Raw genomic sequence first — 21760 nt, forward strand, 5'->3', positions numbered from 1 at the left:
TTAGATGAGCACTTTTATATAACATATACACAGAATGCTGGGCAGAAATCTTTGCAGTCTACATGCTGAGCATTTATTGAAAGGATTGCAATACAATGCAGAAAGAAGAGTGAAAGTAATCGCTGGTGAAAATAAAATGAAAAGCTCTTCCTTTTTATAGACTTCACTTTGACAATATTTTTTTTTTCTTTTTTCCAAATGTAAGGGGAATTTCTTCTGCCTGAACTTTAGTGTTTTCTCCCTGCTAATTGTGAAATAATTCACAAAGGAATCCCACTGAAAATCAACAAATAATAGTGATAAGTGACTCATAATTGTACTTGGGATCTTGTAATAATCGTAATTGTAGTTGGGATCTTCATGGGTCCATCTTGCAGCCTATCCTGAGTAACGGCTTTATTAATGACGTGGAGATGAAGAAAATCGGACACTTACTGTCACACCCCTTGCTAAGAGTTTGTCTGTCTATGCTTGTAGCGGTTTTAAGCTGCTGGGCAGCTGAACTCCACCACAACCACTCTCTCAATTCCCCTCCTCAAAGGGAAAAATGGAGTGGGGGAGAATATACTATAGAAAGGGTTCAAGGGTTGGGATACAGACAGGGAGATAGCTCAACAATTACTGTGACAGGCAAAACAGACTTGGCATAGGGTGATTAACATTTTTTTTTTCCTATTGCTAACAAGCTAGAGAAGGGAGAAAGAAAGAAGACAAACTAAAAACACCTTCCCCTCATCCACCCTCTTCCACCTCCTCCCTCTGAGCAGCACAGGGGAATGGGGAAATGGAAGCTGCAGCCAGTCCTTAACTCTTCATCTCCACCACTCCTTCAAGGTCAGTCTCTGGCCTTGCCCCACGTGGGATCCCTCCCACAGGATGCCGTCCTTCCTGACATGATCCTGCAGGGGCTTCCCACTGGCAGCAGCTCTTCGAGAACTGCTCCCACATGGCTCTGTACCACAGGGTCCATCCAACCCCCAGGAGCAAACTGCTCCAGCACAGGTTCCCCCCACCGGCAGCTTCCCCCCAGACCTCCTGCTCCTGCGTGAGCTCCTCTCCATGGGCTGCAGCTCCAGTCCAGGACCTGCTCCTGCAGGGGCTCTCCATGGTCTGCAGCCTCCTCCAGGCCACATCCACCTGCTCCACTGGGGGCTCCTCCATGGGCTGCAGCATGGAGATCTGCTCCATGTGGGGCACATGGGCTGCAGGGGGACAGCCTGCTCCACCAGGGGCCTCTCCACAGGCTGCAGGGGAGCTTGGTATCTGCCAGGCTGCTTCCCTCTGCATTCTCACACTCCTCCCTCCCAGCTGCTATTGCACAGCAGTTTTTTTTCCCTTTCTTAAATCTGCTTTCCAGAGGCCCAACTGTCTTGGCTCTGGCCAGCTGTGGTTCCCAATTTGGAGCCGTCTGAGATCTGACGTGCAACAGCTTCTGGGCTTTGCTCATACAGGCCACCCCTGCAGCCCCCTACTACCAAGCCCTTACCATGTAAACCCAGTACAATGCTCAAGGCAAGTGAAAAGGTCTGCTGTGAAAAGACCTGTTCGAAGTTGCATTGGGTATATTCCCCGTTCGCTCTGTACAGAAGGAGTGGATCAGGCTCCCAGGGAAGTGGTCATGACCCCATGAGATTCTGTGGTTCAAGAAGCATTAGAATAGCATTAGAATAGCCTGGGGTTCAAGAAGCATTAGAATAGCGCTCTCAGGCATAGGATCTGATTTCTGGATTTCCTGTGTGGTGCCAGGAGCTTGACTTGATGATCTTTGTGGGTCTCTTCCAACTCAGGATGTTTTATGATTATATGAACTCAATGCAAAATGCTGGCACAAAGCTTAAAATGTCAAATATGTATTTATATTTTTCTAAGTAGTAAAATACTTTAAAAAATTCAGGAAAGAAAATCTTGCTAAATTGATAGAAAGACCTAATATCAATGGAGTTTATCACAGGATATGTCACAGTAGAGGAAAATTCAGGAGGGAGAGACAAGTATAGTGTTTCTTGACATGTTCAAATGCAAAGCATGTCTTCTGGGATATTATACAGAGTGCAAATACCATTTGATTGAGACGTACTAAGGATCATGCTCTCAAGATTAACAAGAAGGGCTAAGGCAAATAAAGAGCTCCACAGTATGGCACAGTTCAGCAGCGTTAAAAAGATGGAAGGATTATCAGAACGGATTAGCTCAGCAATTAGACTGTAAAAGAAAATACCCAGGCAGTTCGTATATTTACAGAACCCTTGGTTCAAACAAAGAAACAGTACGGGAACATAAAAACCTACAAGCCCCAAATTGCATCATCTCTGTCACTACTGCACACAATGTACTGCAAGTTCATAAATACCAGCAAAACACCAAACTATTTTAGCATTATTTGAAAAATCACCTCTTCAAGGGTAGATCCTCTTTGACACTGAAAGTGTTTTGGAAAATGGTACATATAATACTAACAGAAGGGACGGGAATTAAATTCATCCTTAGTGACAATACAATACGTGGCAGAAGCAAAGAAAATGACAAAAGCCTAATGAAACAAGAACATGATCTCAAAATTTTCACATCAAATGTCAATCAGTATAGAGCAAGCAAGTTACTTTGATCATATCTTCAAAAAAGACGGCATCAAGTTTGATTGAAAAAATACATCAGTTACAAATACTACACCAAGGTCTGAAGAAATGAAAGCACTCCTGTGCTGAAGACACAGGAAAAAGAGACCTTGTGGAGAAAGACAGAAGGACAAGAACTGGTACTAGAGACAGCCTATAATAAATAACACTTTACCTGACATACCATCCCCCTGTGTAATACAGAAACAAAAGTGCCCTGAAAAGTGCCCTGCTGGATCTTCATCTTTTGAAGAACAGTATAAATAAGTGAGAAACATAATAAACAATTTACTCAAGATTATAAAGGAAGTCTGTAGAAGAGCATAATGGAGAACTCAGATACTCAGGAATTAGTTTCTTCCTTCTCACTGTCCTGAATTTGAGATTGGGAATCAACGCATAGCATATAAAGAGAGAACCAGATTAAATTACATAGATGGTCAGCAAGTAGCAATCCTACCATCAAAAATCCTTTTGCTATAGTGAGCAAGGAGCAATCTGTACATGCAAAGTTGTAGGTACGCAAATAAAAGTCCTATTAGTCTATTAGTCTAGAATTATATGTCCCTCAGGTGTGCTCAGGAATAGCCTGATCAGTCAGTGTTGTTGAAAAAAACAAAACAAAACAAAACAAACAAACAAAAAAAAACAAGCAACATTTCAAATCCAGGAAATTCACATCACTATTTAGCTGATAAAAAGCCCATGTTGCAAGGAGGTAGCTCTTCTTACTGACCTTTTATTTTCCTTTACACTTCATGCACTCTTCATTAGTTCCATAATAAAATAGGCTTTTAAAGGGGCAAAGCATAAGGATTTAGATGTAGTAGATAACTTTTTTGTTTGTTTATTTGTTTGTTTTCCCTAAAAATTCCCTACTGATCTTACCAGAAGTACTGCAAATGCTGTAAGGGCAAAGGATGGCTGATATTTAATCTGCTTTCCGATTAACATAAACCCATGTGATTTTTTGTTTCAGTGTTGAACTAGAATTGCTACATGCTATTGTACTAGTAACATCCATCAACATTTACTTTGTACAAGATGATTAAGTGCCTCTGTAGAAGTTTTGATCTATGCCCAAGACATATCTAGTCATGTATTGAATACCCTTTTTTTTATTATTAATTGTATTGTGTACTGATTACCAAAATCATAAATACAGAGACATTTTATAAGCATGAATGCTTGTTTTCAAACCAGTGCTACCAGACAAATATTTCTGGATTAGGTATCATAGGAAGCTTTGGTTAGGGATGCCAGATTTGGCTTCTTTCTGATCTCAATCCACAGTGAAGCTCCCCTGTGTATAAACAGGGGTATAACAGTGGCAGGCTATACCTCTGTGAGCTTAAGTAAAAAATTAAAATCACATCTTTGTGCTCCAAAAAGAAAGAGAATATAACCAACCTGCAGAAGTTTTAAAATGTTTAGGTTATAATGATCTTCTGTTGTGATGTGTTGATGAAAAAAATGTTTTCCTGATTAAAAAAAAATAATAATAATTCAAATTTAAAAAGACATACTATTTTGTTTGTGTTGCATACTATAAGGTATGCCTCAGAAGTGTTTATCAAACAGCATGTCACACAGTACTAAACCAATTCTTCATGCGTATGAATATCTGCCTCATTTATAGTCTTTGAAGTGAACCCTAAGGGAATATTCATATACATACCCTAATGCTGATTATTTTATCAGCCACAGGAGCAAAATGTGCTTTATCACAAAGACAGCAATTAATGCAAAAACAAAAAGCCCTTCACTTTTATGTCTGATGTTGAAAGAAACTCAGTTACAAAATAATTAATGGGAAATGTAAGCTTCTGTAATACACATTGTGAATGTACGCTCCCTGATGCTTTGCATTAAAAAAAAAAAAAAAAAGTGATCCATTAGGATTACAAAGGAAATATGTATTTTGTTTTCCTTTTCTGCTGCTAAATATTGTATGCATATTATTATCCTTTCATGTGCCATACACAGCTGCACAGCTTTATGAAACACACAACCTATGGAGTAAATGACACTGCAAGTTAAATCCTGATGGCCTCATACGAGTAATGGTTAATAAAAGAAAAGACCTTAACGCTACACCAATCATTCAAATTTTTCTCCTATGGACCTGGATTAACATTTTGTTATTTATTTTGTCTATAACACTCTTTTATCCCAAAACAGCCAGAACTCTCTCTCTCAAAAAAAATACCTAATTAAATGTTTTCAAGTTTCTGAAAAAAAATCTCTGTAGCTCATACTTTATTTACTGCTGTGTGGATTTTTTAAATGGCTGCTTAAATTGCCCTAACTTTCTTTATTCTGAAGTGTCATCTGTTCTGAAACAAATGTCAGCACAAGGACGTAAACTCTTGCAAACTGAAAATTAGATTCATATCAACACGGCTCAGGCCAACCACACACTCCTGTTTGACAGGGGAATGGTGTATCATGCTGCTTGGTTTGCTGGAGAAATATTTATCACACATGTAGCAAAGTGATAATTTGAACAGTTCGTAGTAGTCTGTCTTAGGAAAACAAACAAACAAACAAACAAACAAACAAAAAAACTAGCAAAAGTTACGGTAAAACACTTCTCTTTCCCTATTAGAAGTCAATGTTTACAGTGGTCTTTGCCTTATCAATGAAGTTCCAGTGGCAGTAACCAACTTCTGGGAACATCATACAGGTTTTAGCAAACATTTCTATTTGTGATTGTGCCTAGACTCCAACCATCCCAAAGTTCCACTGTGATGTGAGTCTGCACATCACAGATGTCTTCCAAAGAGCTTACAGCCTAAGAGTCATGTTTGCCCAATTCATGCACTGTGCATCTAGTCTCAGTAAACAAGGATTGTTGGGCACTTGTAGAGAACACACCCAGAATGGTGACTTTTACTTGTAGACCATCTCAGAAATCACTACAACTGATAGGTCTTCAAGTGAGTGTTAGGTCTTCAAGAAGCACTTTTGTGACACTAACAAGGTCGATTCTTATCTGCTGCTCTTATTCACATACCCAATTTGTTTGAGATGTACATGGATTTTTACGAGTGAAAAAAAATATATATCCCCGCTCTTCTTATGCCAAACTAAATACATAGATAGGCTGTTTTCTTCATGATTCCACATCTTCTTCCTTTGCCCAAAGTGCAACACTTAAATCTAAAGAAGAGTTAAAGCAGGGACACAGGAATACTATTAACCACCACAAACATGACCAGGGAGTTTCATAGGCATCTACAGATTTTCTTCTTATGCTGGCTAGAAAACCACCAGTTTCAGATTTTATTTTCCCTTGGTTCAGACCTAGGATATTCTTATTCTTTTATTCTTATTCTTATTATAGAGAGTGCCCTTAGTAGTAATCTGTCAGAACTACTGGATCTGTTCATATTGAAGTTCGAGAAACCTTGTTCTCTGAACCAGCATGCCTTTTGCTGATTTACAAATATGTTTGCAAGGCTGGCAAAGTTAATTAAAGTTAATAGAAATTTTTTAAGCGAAAAGAAAAAATAGAGCAGTAGGAAAAATTAATTAAAAAATGATCTATCATCTGAAGGCTGCAGCAGGGACTGCATTCTCACAGGGGATACAAATGACTTCCATTTTATACTTTAACTTCTTCCAGACAGTACAGCACAACAGACTCATCAACTCTGTCCATGTAATATCTTCAGACTAATGATTGGGCTTAGGTTGCTAGCTAGGGATTTCCTCATTCATTACGCTCAACATATCTACCAGGTCTCAAAACAGCACAGACATTTTTTTTCTTCTCATCTTCCGCAGAAAGGAAGTAAAGTTCTGTCATTATGGCTTAGCACAGACTCAGATGTCCTTTCCTTCCTTAGCTTACTTACCTTCCTTAGATCTACTCATCCTCTGAGAATTTTAGCATGTCATCAACACTGTGTCCCTTTATCTGTCCACCTGCATAACACAAAGGCCCACAGCACACAGAAGAGAAACAATTCTCTAATTTTTATAAACTAGTTACCGATATCCAGATGCAATGTAATGCAAAACTCCAAAATTCTTATGACACTATTTGAAACTTTTTGCTGTTACAACAGAGTACTTATAAAGGGTCAATCTGTATATACATAAATGCTATGGTTAAATACAGAGGATGCATTTCCAAGATTATTTTATTTTAAAAGCACCCATTATTATGGCTGAGAACCAGCAGTAGCACAATATATCACTGCTTCATCCAATACCTTTTTTTGGGCCATGGATAAATCACTTCTGTTTACCAGAATTTATCTTCTTGGGAAATGAAAGTATTACCTTGCAGAACTATTGTAAAAATCAAAATCACCAGCAGTCTCATGTTCTTAAGATACAAAGTATCTTAAGTATGGAAGTAGTAGGTATGTATCCTGACTCTATTCCTTGCATGGAAATTGAATGTGGAAATTTAATGACCCTAAATAGGACCTGAACTTTCTTAGTGCCTCTAAGAATCAGACTATCCTTGTTTTAGTATGAAACATTTGCCTAATAGGCAGAATGTCTTCCTTTCTGACACTTTAAAAAAAAATAAAAATAAATAAATAATAAAAAATCATTAGAAAGAAATACCAATCTGGATTTGAAAAAAAATAATATATATATACGTATATATATATATATATATATATATATATATATATATATATATATATATATAGTAATATTGGTGATTCCCTTCTGTTGTTTCAACACCATTAGTCTGGGGAACACCCAGATACTGTCCAAATTCAGTAGTTACCTACTTTTCCATCAAGCCCTAGTGAAGTGGTAGCTTGGGAGAACACAATCAGATCCTCCTCTGTATACTGATAAGAAAGACTTCATATATTGCCAGGCCCAGTTAGAAGTTTTCTTCAATAACCAATGGCATATATCAAATCAATTCAACCAGAAATGAAAGAGATACAAACTTCATTCCCTGTCTTTGTGATGTCAAAAGGTTAGAGAAACCAAACACATTCTTTTTCAACAGAGAAAGAGAACAAACTTTCCTCAGAAATTTTCAGCTACATTGCCTCATCAATTTCCCAACTTTTGTTGTTTCAACCTACTCTCCTCAAAAACAGAGAAGTATTCATAGCATAAGCGTTCTATGTATTATAACCATTAAAATACAGTGTATTTCTCTTCTAAGTATAACACCCATGCTGAAAGAAATTAAGAACTGAGGTCGTTAATCTGGCACAATCTTATCTCCTTTCTTCTAGCTAACACCAGCATAGTATGTGGCAAACCAATTGTAAAGCTAAATTATTATGGTCACCAGAGCTGAGTCTCCCCCTCCTCCAATATTCTGTTTTTAATCTACTTGATATGTTTAAACACTGCTTACAATGTTAAATTTTCAGGTAATTTGCAGTTAATTCAACATTTGATTACTTATTCCAAGAGTTCACTGTATGCTACACACCCCTCTCAGTAACGCTCAGTCACTGGAAAATAAAGAGTGCAAGAGTTTCTAAAACAGTCAAAATGAATTTGTGAACTAAAATAAAAGAATTAGTTATAAGAAAGTTTTTGCAATACTTATTAGGCTGTAAAGAAGCAAAAATCTTCCACAACGTCTGGATTAGTTTTAAGAAGGATTAAGAAGGCTAGTTCTATAGTACACAAAGTGAAATTTTGTCACTTGCAGGAAAAAAAATATCTCATATTTCAACACTGAAATGAAAGCATCACTTCAGTAAAGAACATTGTGTTTCTCTGGCACCAAAATGCCAGCCAAATTCTTGACAATGCTGGGGAGAATATGGATGCTGTCAGAGCATTTTTATTTTTCCACCCTTCTATCAGCAATTTCCATATGAATCCATTTTCTAACTCTAGGCAACAACAATGCATAATGTCTTGAATATAAATATACATTTTGTTGATAAACAGCAAGAAAATATAAAGAGGTTTCATATGTTTACACAAATATATTGCCTGATACCCTCATTAGTTCAAGTCATCTCATAACCTATATACCATGCTGTAAAGGTCAACGAAGTTGGAGAAGAAGGGGAAAAAAAGAACTGAGATAGAGTCCCCTATAATAAATACATTGGATTCATACCAATGAGTTCTTACCAACTAGGACTGAACTAAAGAATATACTGGCTTACTTCCCCACCCAAGATGTATCACCCTAAAATTGTATCCCAAGCTCTTTTTCTTTCTTCCTCAAAGTTCATTTTTCCTTTGCATAATTTCATTTCAATTCTGTCTCCTACCATTCCACTCAACACACAAGTACATGGATGACCTGGGCTCTCTAGGAGGAACCTCTCTAGGTTCTAAGGAGGGAGTTTATTTAGGGCTGATAAGAAACTCATTGAAGCACTTGAATTCACTTCAATTCACTTTTATTCTTTAGCATCTTTTGCATGTTATTTGTTTACTTTCAGAAAATATTACTTTTAAAGATCAGAATCACAGTCTCATGTAAATAGACCAAAATGAAATGGGTTTCATATTTCTCATCTGTACAAATAACAACATTTTTGGTCAATTATATACAGACAATTCAATCATTGTCCAAAAGGAAGAATTAAAAATAGAAAAAAAAATGACATTATTTGGAATAGCATGTCTCAAGACAATATTTTGAATGAAGTGACAGCTCAAGAAAGACTGCCATAGCTAGATTGATAAGAATACTCTTAAAAGCTATCATAGTGTTAGATAATATAATAAATAAATAAACAGAGTAGGTTGTCCATTGCAAGCATTTTGTGTTTCATAGCAACAGCAACTTTCAACTCCTTACTTTAAATTTAGATAGTAAAGCTGCAGTATTTCAATCAGAGCAGAACAGCATTCCAGACCAAATTAAATTATTTGTATTGTTGTTAGACACTTAACTCCATAGTACTTTTATTGAATGAAATACTTATCTATATCATAGTGTTTAAAACAAATCAAATGCGTAAGACAATACACAGGAAGTCATATTAATCTATTATGTTAAAATAGAAAATAAATTAAATATCAATTGAAAAATGTGCTTAACGCTATTCAGAATGAAATGTGATTATTTTACATTTAGTATTGCAGTAATAGTAGCATGTTTCTAGTTAGAGTACCATTATGAGTTTCAGATTGAGATAAAATTCTCAATTGATGTGAAGTCATCATAGCCGTACTTCTTCACATTAGCAGAACTTCTACACATCTCAATTCAGACTGAATTTTGAAGCCATCAGTAGACTGCTCACCTGTTGAGAAAAAATCTTACGTCTAAAAATAGTTTTCAACTACCTTTGAGCTGTTCTTGACTGGCTGATGGGGTGAGAGGAATATGTTATTAGTCTGTACCAGAAATCTTAAAGTAAATGAGTTTGACTCAATCACAAAGCTACCTTAATTCCAGCAAGACAGCTTTCCAATGCTTTGCTGGTACTATTTAAGCATCAGAAACTCTATTCACAGACTTTGCTAGAACAAAAATTTAGCCTTTGCTTCAGAGACTTCAAGCCTCAGTTCAAGGCATTACAAACTACAAGAAACTATAGGAAAGAAAAGATCATGGCCCATACAGTTCCTCCAATGGCACAACTTTAGATGATACTATCTAACGGGTGTTGTAAAGGTGAAAAGTATTCTAAGAAGGGATATCTGTAGATGTTTTCTATCCTAGACAAGAAACTTGATTGTACAACTTGCCATGCTCTTTTAATGCAAGCATCTCTAAAGCTTGATTTATCATCAAAGCTTCACATACATCAAATTTATCTGTGGATCTGCTTCAGGGAAATTATTTGTGGAGTCTAGCTCATTCAACAGAAACGTGCCACTTACTCCTTTAAAAGAAAAAAAAAAAAAGAAACTATGAGTTAAAAGGGAGATGGCATGCACTGGTAATCCTGCTGATTTCAGGGTGCATGCAATTAAATGCATTACCTCATGTAAGCAGAGGCCTATACAAGTGTCTGAGTACAAACATCTTCATATAAATAAAGGTGCAAAATCAGGAACTTCAGTTTTGTAAAATTAATACTTTCCTTTGATTAGTAATAAATGCATTGCTGGCATGTTTAATATGATTCTTTATTCAGATAAATTACCATTAATTTGAAAGCATAAGAGAATTAAATTCCATGAAGGAGGCTATAGGTCAAAATTAAATATGTATTGGCCTATTTCTGTTGTTTCCTTTATACTCAAATTGCTTAAGCAGATACAAGTAGTCTCAGAGAAAGGAGAAATACAATAGTTGAAATATAGCAAAGCACACAGATATAAAAAAATAAATTGTGTCCATTTCAGTTACCTTTTTGGCTGTCATTAAGTAGAGCGAGAATATGGAGATTCTTTTACGGCACTATGTGATACTGACACTTTAATTATGTGTATATCGTGTCAGAATGGCAAAGCAGTTAACACACAGGTGACACCAACTTCGTCTTTTCTCTTATATTATGTCATTAATAAATATAAGTTCATGTAATTAGGTCTGTTTCCATGCTCATCAGATTTTACCAATATTAAAATATGGTATGTATCACTACTTGCTTAATACAAGTAAGCTCATGCTTTCAAGCTAGCACTTAAGAAACTCTGACTAAATATTGTAAAGGGTCTTTAGGGGTTACAATATTCTAACTAAAACAAGGTACCATATTTCTAAAAAATACCAGAAAACATCCTCTACAGCAAATTAATCCATTTATTACATAACAAACCTAACACATTAGTGACCAGGTGAATTCCAGAAATAGCAATGAAATAGGAAAGTATGTACAAAGTCCAGCTTTAATAATGCATTTTCAACTCTTGCTTATGTACAGCATGCATAAACAAGGTAAATTAAAATCTACATAGAGAACAAATGTGTTTATAATAAAATTTGGGAAGTGTGTCAATATACTAAAAGCTGGCTAAATCTCTGACAGGCATGTACTTTCAAAGAACTCTTATATTGCAACCTGAAACCTTTAATGTCTATGTATCTTAAGACCTCATTTCAATGAATCCTGAAGACAGTCCTTGCATTACCTTGGTGGATCTTTGGACTGGGCTTTTGAAGTATAATGCAACTAATTAATGTGGTTAATTCCATAGACTTGCAAGTACCACCAGAGCCTTATCATATCATGTCTTAAAATATCAATACTTCCATAGTTTTCTTCCTCTACCCAGCTGAAACTACTGCATAAACATTCTGCAGCACAACAAAACCTGCAAGACTTACGCTGTAGGAAGAATTTGCAGACTATATTCTGCAGGACTCATGGGAGTGCAGAGCTGTGAATATTCCACTTCTTCACCCATCTACAGACGGTAAGACTATCAGTGCCTTCCAGCCAAAAGGCAAGAGCTGGCTAATAGTGAGCAATACCATAGATGTGCCAAAGGGCAATGAGTCAGTACCAGAATCTAGGCAGACTAATACAGATTGCTTTGTTACTAGATTCTGACTGTATTCATGCAAACCCATCTTCTGGAGCTTTAAATAGCTCACTGATTAAGTCAAATTAAAAAGCAAACTGAAGGTGGAAGAAGGCCTTTGTCCGTGGTGCTGCAGAAAAACAAGGCTCAACAAAGGAATGAGTAAGAATCTTCTCAAAATACTGTAACCAAAAAAAAGCAATACAGTGTATAATTCTCAAAATACTTTTCTAAATAAGAATTGTTAGGTGAAACTAATATTTAACCCACCACAGCTGCAGACATTCAAGATGAATAATTCCCAGCTCCCTCAAGGAAAAAGGAAAAAGAAAAGAAAAAGAAAAAAGCAATATCTAACTTCTGGTTCTTCCAATAATTTCTTCATCTTTGGAAAAGTCACACATTTATACAAAACATATATTTAGTTTTTATCTTTCTTTAATGGAATTTTCTGTTAAAGCTACTGGAGCTGGAAACTAGAAGCAATTTCCATAAATTTACTTCTGCCTCTTTTGAAAACAAAGCAATATTTTTCTCCTTGTTATATATAATTTTCTCTCCTGGCTATCTAATTTAATTTATGTAACTATTTTTATAAGTTCTTTTTCTCTTCATATTGTAATAAAATGGAAAATCTATTGTTTTGCTGTATAGCCTCTCTTAAAAGCTCTTATTGTTGTGTTAAATCAATGCGTATCGAGGCTAATCTCTGTAAGTGGATTTTCTCTCTCATGCTTCTATCCTTTTTCTCTCCGTTACAGCTCACTGATCAACTTCATGATGAGAAAGGTAAACTGCAGAAGAATACAGCCTTGTCCACTCAACATCCCAAGGGTTTTCACATTTCACACAATCACTATGCAGAAACAGAGCACGGAACATGCTCTTCTTACTAATAAGAATATCTTTGTCAGTTCAAGGTCAATACGTGCTTGCTTCAAAGATAATCTGGAATTGCAAACAGCTACTGAACAACCTATAAAGTCTATCTCAGAACAGAAGATTATACAGCCAAAGAGTTTAAAAGACTGGGAAAGGACCAAGAAGTGACAGATCTATGATGATAGAAACTGCCTACTATCAGTAGGCAGTTGCCTATCAGTAACTGCCATGCTTACGATTCCTTCTGTTCCTCTTTGCATCCTCTCACATTAAGTGACCCCACCTGCTCACGCAGTTCCAACTACCAGTGCTCCACAGACAGCTTCCCAAGTCCAGTTTTCTTTCCATAACATAAACCACTGCAAGCAAAAGCTGAAGAAGTTATTAGCATTACAGGAAAGGAAAAAAAAAAAAAAAAAAAAAAAAAAAAGCTTGACAAGGTGTTTGGTAGTTTAAAAGAGAGCAACTATGGGAATGGGTGTTCTCTTCCCAGTAAGGCTATTCTCTTCTTGTCTGTGAAACAGTGACACCATCAGATATTAAAGAAAGAGATTTTTCAAATGTAGTGTTATTTAAAATACCAAAACTAAACTGAGTGCAAATGAGAAGAATCCAATGCACTGGGACTCACCAGTACCATATAATGCCATTATTTGAAACAAAGAGTTGTAGTTTAATCCTTAGGGCTTTTGGCTTGTTTGAATTAATTTGATTATTCATTGAACACAAATGCAGGTAATAAAAGTTATGTTTTATCTCAAAATAATTTTACCTTTTATTGTAAAGAAATTGATTATATATGCCTCAGACTCAAAAAGGCACTATCACATATAAATTTAAGAGTGACTTTTGCAAGCGTGGACAAGGCATTCACAACTAAAGTCTACAGTTATTCATTTGTTTAAAATTATGAACACCTTCCAATATTTTGCTAAATCAGTTCTTTAATCATCAAATCCAGCACTTCCCAGAGCTCAATGTTGACCACCAATTATTCATGGGTATCAAGGTACATTTAATTTATTTCTGAACAAAGTAACTCAATGTTAGGAATGGAATATTGCTATTTTTCACGTTAATTTTATTTTTAATGTGTAATTTTCAGAAAAATAACTTGAACTTTTAAAACAACATTTTAGAATTTGTCTGTTTGGAATTTGATATTAGAATTGGGAAACTTCTGTTTCTACTGTGGTAGATTTGAGTGCTTTATAATAAATGTCTCACAAAACAAAAGCCAATACACCAAGAACATTCACACCTATATCAATGTCTATCAACAATTTTTTCTAGGAGGTGCTCCACTAAATTATATTAAATGAATGGCACACGAACTGGTCTTTTAACATATAATAAAATAAATATTTAAGAGGGAATCCTAACAGAATTTAATTAAAGGGATTAGATGTCATTCATGAAGAGGCTTTTATTATGTATTTGAACAGCAGATATTCAATGTAACTCATTTAATCGTGTCTATGAGGTTATTTAACTAGCTTAAAATGTGAATTAAATTAATCCCCTATTCCATAAAAACATCTTAATTAAATAATTAAAAGCTACCTCTTCTAAACTGATTAACAGCATAGAAGAAAAAGTAGTTTGATAGTTGAAAAACATATTCTGGGGGCAGCATATTAACTATGGAGAATTTATATTTTAACTGATTAAACTCACTACAGGGATCTAAATATTTATGATTATTCTGGGAATGACACCACCATTAATGGCTCTTAAACTCCTATGGAATGACTAAAGTGTGCTTGTTAACACAAAATGCTTATTAAGCAATCCTGAAAATGCAAATGATGCTTCCCAAATAACTTTTTTTTTTTTCACTCAGTTTAATCCCCCTGGAGCTAATACAGGTATAGTCAAATAATCTCATATAGGTTAAAATATTTTAATGCAAACATATATTTCAATATTTGAAATTGTTCCTCTGAAATACTTTTTCTTTGCTTTTGTTCTTGAAAAATAAAGAACAAGTGAAAAAGCTACTGATCATCATTAGAGCTGCCAAGGAAATTTCTAGTAAAATTATTTAATTATAAAAATATCAAATTCATTAAAGCCTTTGGTGAGTTTCAGAGAGTCTAGATTTATTATTATAGCTATTATTATTTTGACATAAAAGAACAAAAAATTTTTAACCAGATTATACAAAAAATGATTATTCAGCCAAAATAAAAATATTGAGAAACTAATAAATATTAAGTTACATAAAGAAAAATAGTTTAACATTAATCTTGAGTAATCTCAGTGGTTAATGAATTTGTCTGTAATGTGGATAGGCTAGTGCTACCAGCCCTGGTCCATATCCTTGAAAATTATTAGAAAGAAGCTTGTGAAAGGAACCTTCTGCAAAGGTTTATTTACTTAAGGGATAGCTGATGTCAAAACACCCACAACTTCATGTTCTGCTGATGATCTAGTCAACATGATCATTTGACTCAGATTCCCAATCAAGTAAACTCTTGATCACATGTATGTTGTAACCACATTACTCTTCTTATCATCGACCACTTAAATTTTGTTTTAAACTTTTTATTTATTTTTTTTTAATGAAGATTTAACAGAAACTTAGCATTTCTGCATAGCCCCAGCCATACAAATTACCTTCCTGGCAGAAAGCAGCAAGATGACAGGCATCCTCTTAAAAATGCAGTCTTATTCACATTTCTTGAACAAATTGATATTCTTTCCCTTCCAGTATTGATTACCATGCACTTCATTTGTTAGCATTCAGAGGCAAAATTATTAACACTAGACCCAGTTAATCCTCAACTGCATTTTACTGAACTCCTCAAATTAACCTTTAAGGAACTTATGGGCCACCATTCCAGATAGCACTAGCACTGCAATCTCCCTCCTCTTGCCTCCCCTCACCCTCAGCTGAGAGGCTGGCTTTTCCTGACAGTTGCAAACAAATTATTTGTTCCTATTATTTGTTCCTCTAAGTGAGCACACACTTAACAATCAAATGAAACAAACAAAAAATAAATAAATAAAACGACAACAAAAAGCACCACGGGATAATGAGAAAAATAGGGGGGTAGGGTAGGGTAGGGTAGGGTAAGGTGAAGGGAGAAAAAAAAGAAGGGGGAAACAAAGAAAAGAAACACCCTCTGGCACTTTTTATACCAGGTAGTAAATGCTATGTTCCTTAAATACGAAGCATTCAAGAAGCAGCACCAACTACATTGGTCGATGTTTGTTACTGTATGCTGTGAGTTGTTTCAATCAAATATATGAGATCTACAATGACACATCCCTATATCTAACGCACAAAAATTTCCACTGCCTTCTTTTCTCATGGTCAGATTCTCTTTCTCCCTGCACACATCCACCCTTTGGTCTGTTCACCCCTACACTCCCTGAAGTCTAGGAGGCTTGATAAATCGTGATAATACTTTGATTTAAGAAAAACAGTTAAGCAGGCAACAGAACTGATATCTAATTGATAGAAACATAATTTTCCTGTGAACCAGTAAGGAAAATATCTTCATAGGAAAGTCTTACCAAGTCCTATTTCCAAACAAACCGCAATCCAATGAACTCTAGTATCTAATCCAGTGAAGCCTGTTATCCTATAGATTTATGCCTGTGGTTGATTGACCTTGCTGTTTATTGAAGATGTAAGCCCCAACTGAACCTTTTTCTGAGCCTAGGACATTTATTTTGTTTTTACCGGATAATAAAGTAATGCAGCATCTGTCTCATTTGAGCATGTTATCCACCTACATATTTTAATACTGTTTTGTCTCTGAGACCTTTATCACACTGTCAAACATGGCCAAAATAGATGTGTATGGCTGAAACACATCTAAAAATTATCAGAGACAAATATTATATGACTGAAAAAATCTTGTTTCTCTAGGAAAACAGACTGAAATTACCAAAGGAACATTGTTTCTACACCTCCTCCAGCAGTAAGGTCATCTCAGGTTCTTTCTGATTCTGAAAACTTTTATCCATGTTTTTTCTCCATTAAGTATTTCAGATCCTATTAACTCACCAAAAATCATATAAGCTAGCTCATTTTGATCCTAACTACACCATAGACCCTAGTTAAAATTTACGCAAAAGATGCCAATTCTTGCTCAATTGCTACAGTTCTTAAAATTTTTATGAGTTAGGGATACCTTTTCTAATGTTCCATTTCAATTTATAATCTTTTTAGCTATAACAGAGTCCATAATGAAAAAAGGGAAATAATTCATTTTTGTTCTTAAACATTTATTTAAATCTGTATCAAAACCATATGCAGTACTGTGGTGGTTTTACCGTGCTAGGCAGCTAAACACCACAACTGCTCCCCTGCCTTAGATGAGGAGGGGAAGAAGTAAAGTAAATAACAACTCACGGGTTGAGATAAGGATAATTTAATTAAAGGGAAATACTACTACTAATAATAATTAAGGAAAGATTATTATTAACTAAACAATTTAACTAAAAGGGAAAAAAAAGAGAAAGGAGGAAACAGAGGGGGCAAGGGAAAAAAGGGAGGAAAACAAACAAAACAAATAAAGGCTATGTGGAAGTGCAGAGGAAAGAAATTACTCTCTACACTTCCAACAAATGAGCGATGCTTGACCACATCCTTGAAGCAGGGCCTCAAGGCACGTAGCCAGTGTTCAGGAGGAGGACCAACGTTTTCACAAAGAGAGCCCACCCCTCCCCTCTTCTTCCTTTTTTCACATTTTATTGCTGAGTGTGACACCACATGGTATGGAATATCCCTTTGGTTGGTTTAGGTCAGCTGCCCTGGTGATGTTTCTCTTCTCACTTTTTTGCCCACCCCCTTGGAGGGTTAGAGAGAGTTCTGATGCTGTGCCAGCACTGCTCAGCAGTAGACACAACACTGGAGTGATAACACTGGGATAGCTACAAGTGCAGAGCACAGCACTGTATGATCTGCTGCAGGGAAAGTTGACATCCCAGCCAGACCCAGTACAAGTACATACAAGATTTTCATTAACAAATGGTATTAAATTCTTTAGGAAGTTTTAGAAGAGCTACAGAAATGCTGACTATCACCTGCAAAGCAATAAATAATAGACAAACTGTTATTAGCCTAAAGTACAATCTCCAGTCTTACTCCCAGCTTGATAAAGCCGGAGTGGAAACTTTTCCTCATTTTCAAAAAGCCCCAAAACTTTTCTTTCTTAAGAAGAAAAAAAAAAAATCTCTAATTGCATAATAATACTTATTATATCTTTCAAATCAACTACCTACCAGAAAGCCAATACCAAACACATGGTAGAAAAAAAAATGTACACGGAACTGTAAGGACTACTTTTGAATGGGGAAAACTTGGTCAGTCTCATGAGAGAAAAACACAGGGAACACTCTCTCAGTAAACTGAGTAGCAAGTAAAGACTACTGAAATTGTTTCAAGCTACTTATGCTGCTCTTTAGCATAAATGCTCATAAATAGACTCATAGACTATCCTTCATTTAAGCAGAGCAAAAATGTGAATGTTTAATTTTCATGACAGCTGGAAAAAAAAAAAAAAGATTTTATGATGAATTTCCAGCTTTTGAGAATCTTTTGGACCTTTACAGTTGCATAGTTTGTTTCCCATTTCCTTTAATTTTTTTCTTCTGTCTTCAGCTTACAAGTGCTGCATCTCAGGATACAGGGATTGTAAATTCAGTTCTCCTTGTGTGCTTAAATACACAGTTTAAGAAAAAAAAAAAAAGAAACAAAAAAACTATGGATCCAGTGACAGACATGAAAAAGTACAAAATATCCCATTGCTCCCTTTACGGAACTAGTATAACATATGGTTAGCGTGGGGCTTTTCTCATCAGCTCAGAATGACGCAAAATGATCCAGTTAGAGTCAATTTGCATGTATAATAACAGAGCAGAGTGTCTACAGATTTGTAAGCCAAAAGACAAAGTATTTCCATCTTTGGGAAATGAAAACTTCGAGTTGCAGACAGCTTTAGCTGATCTTAAGTCCCATACAACTACTAGCTAATTCTCAGTAAGGCATGCAGGGAATTTAACAAGCAATTCACATCATTATCAAAACTCGCTGCTAACTCTGAGTCCTTATATGCTGAAAACCTACCCTCTAGTGTTTACTAATAGCATCCACTTAGTGTAGCAGGTGAAATACTGATTACTTCATTTATTTCTTAGTCATTTTGAAAACCTCCCACCGCATTTATTTTGCATATTCTGCTTTTCTTCATCTTCTGATGAAGGCCACTGAGAAATCCTCAGAGATAGAACAGGACTGTGGCACAGCAAACGAGCATCACAGCATGCATACATTAAAGGGCACTAGGGTGCAACACAAAACTCTTCTCAACAGTCCATTTACATACTGTGAACTAAATACAGTCACTGTATTTGTATAAGAAACTTCCACCTACCCCTGCAGGGCCAATATGTGCATACTCAAGAGCACGCTTCAACCTTTGATTGCTTTACCATCTAGTTTGTAATTTCACTGATACAAAAATAAGCCAAACACTTCAGAAGCATTATATAAAGTAGAGAAGGGAAGAAATACTTTGATACGTTAAGATTTAACAAGTTGCTTTTCTGAACAAGGGCCAGATCCTGCATATTCTATACTCTCTATTATATGAAAGAAACCTCAATTTGTTATTAGATGAAACTAAAATCCAAGTTATTCATTATTTCATGTCTTTCAGGCTCATATAATCTCGATAGTTGCTTTCTATTCTCTTAGTAGTGTTTAGATGTAAACAGCATTTTGTCAGGAATACATACTGATCAGAGTTTTTGCAAATAATGAATAAGGTGACCTACGCAGAAAAAAGAAATGTGACACTTTCAGTTTGATGCTGCCTCTTTCAACACTGCCTTACATTAGAAAAGGGAACAGAAACCGTGATGTGTGATGGGTTGTTCTTATTTCGTCTTGTTTTATGAAGACAAACATGTAGAGACTGATAATTAAATAAATAAAACACTCTCAAGAATTTTCAATGGTACTCACATCAGTATAGCATTTAAGCTCTGCTCAGATAAGACTTTCATGGATTTTACATCGTCTCTAGTCTTTTCTAGTCTAGTCCTTTCCCTGACTGCAAAAAGCAAAAGCAAGTTGTGGTTCTGGTCATCCGTCTCAAAGATTATTCTCTTTATATAGAAGCACTACCTTTTTTTTTCCAAGAAGCATCTAAAATACAATACCAACCTTCCTAAACAAAAATTTTATTGCTTACTTGAAACATACTTTTAGTAATAGATGCTGAGGTACAGCTCACATACAGCAAAAATCCTTGTTTCATTTTCTCTATTCCCTAATTTTAAAGAATCTCACTAGTTCCTCTCACCTCCATCTTTTCCCCATGGTTAATGATCTTATTTTATAATAGAGTGGGAAAGATCTGCTTACCTACCAAGCAACTAGTTTGCAACCTGGCGTGTTGCATAACAGAAGATGCTTAGCAGATTTCTGTCCTTCCTGTTCTCTGGATGTTTAAAAAAAATAACTCCACTGGCTTGTCTAAGCAGTGTAGGGATCATGTAAAAGAAGATGTGATCAAATGAATACCTTTCAGGGACCATTTGCCACCAAACTTATTTTATAATTCATCTGCTCTCTGATACCAGGAGTTACACTACTCTGTAAGGTACAACTGTACTTTCAATGCACTACTTAAATGTTAATGGAGTGCAATTGCTCACATCCATATTTTAACAGGCTTAAGTACGTCAGCTCACTTACTTCTGGAGAGAAATGTATCTCAAGATATAAGAAAAAAGTCTATCAAAGAAATTCAACCGAGAAGTTAACTACAAAAAAAAAAAGTGTAGCATTGGCTATTTCCATGTGGACTGTGGAGAAAAGTAAAGGCCTTGAGCTGTGTTTGGTTTTATTTATTTATTTATTTATTTTGGATGTGGACTTAAATACTTGGCCACTTTTCAGTTGTGCTCCCCTTCTGGAGCAGTCAAGCAGAAGATTGCACAGCTTGTGCTTTCAAAACTTTCTTGTGCTTTAGGGATATGTGAAATGTTTTTCTCCTTCTATATGGTGACTTTTTGTTATGCATAAATTAGACTAGAATATTTCAACCAATAAGAGGTAAAATGTGCATGACTTTCCTACTGTTTGCACGTGTTGGGCTTTCAGAATAGAGACAGCTGTGGATGTAGAAAAACACACACACACACATATAATATGTACACATATAAACACACAATATCAAACTCCGTAGCAAATTCAGTCAAAACTTAGGGAAACATTTTTTAAATTCTCCAATACCATCAACTGCAAACAAGTCCACCATTTTATTCATTGGCCTCTCCTTCATACAAGCATTTGAGACAGTTAACCAACCACGGCAAGCATCACAGGAAATAAATGGCACACTACCTCAGTAACAAAGCTAGCAACACAGGAGAAGCATATGCAAACAATGGGTATGGGAAAAAAACTCAAGGGAGGCCTTATCGATTGAAAAAAAAAAAAAGAAAGATTTAGTGAGGCTAAAACTTCCCATCTTGCTTCTCATGCTCAGAATCAAATCAAGTTTCAGTAATCAGAAAAATCAAGTCACAGATGTACAAGTGTAGTAAGCAACCAGAGACAAATTTACACTGTACAATTTTACTAAGAAACATTAATAGTATCAGAGGTGAAGATGAGCTGGCTAATATATATATTTTTTCTCTATAATTATTACAATTTTCTAAAACTCCTTCTCTCATCAGCTTAGTCAATCTCCTTTTCTTGTGTGAGAAGACACAAGAAGACACATTCCCTCTCAGTGAGGACTGAATACATTGAGCTATCTGTGGGTGAGGGCCATTTGAGGCACCTATTTGAATTAGTGCCATTGCAAACAAGAAAAGGCAATATAAAACAGACATGCAATGCTTAGAGA

The 21760-nt window shown here is 35.7% G+C and overlaps 1 long non-coding RNA gene across 4 annotated transcripts in view; it reads right to left on the reverse strand.

Moving 5' to 3' along the window:
• Positions 1-21760, reverse strand: part of LOC106016305 (uncharacterized) — a 210010-nt gene that overhangs the window by 75853 nt on the left and 112397 nt on the right. The window contains exon 6 of one of the 4 annotated variants that reach the window (XR_001188910.5): positions 8958-9826. The exons of the other annotated variants lie outside the window; for them this stretch is intronic. This is a non-coding gene — a long non-coding RNA (uncharacterized lncRNA). Of the gene's footprint in view, positions 1-8957; positions 9827-21760 lie in introns of those variants that run through there. 4 annotated transcript variants of the gene reach the window in all.

This window comes from Anas platyrhynchos, chromosome 4, assembly GCF_047663525.1.
Source record: "Anas platyrhynchos isolate ZD024472 breed Pekin duck chromosome 4, IASCAAS_PekinDuck_T2T, whole genome shotgun sequence".
Lineage (NCBI taxonomy): Eukaryota > Metazoa > Chordata > Aves > Anseriformes > Anatidae > Anas > Anas platyrhynchos.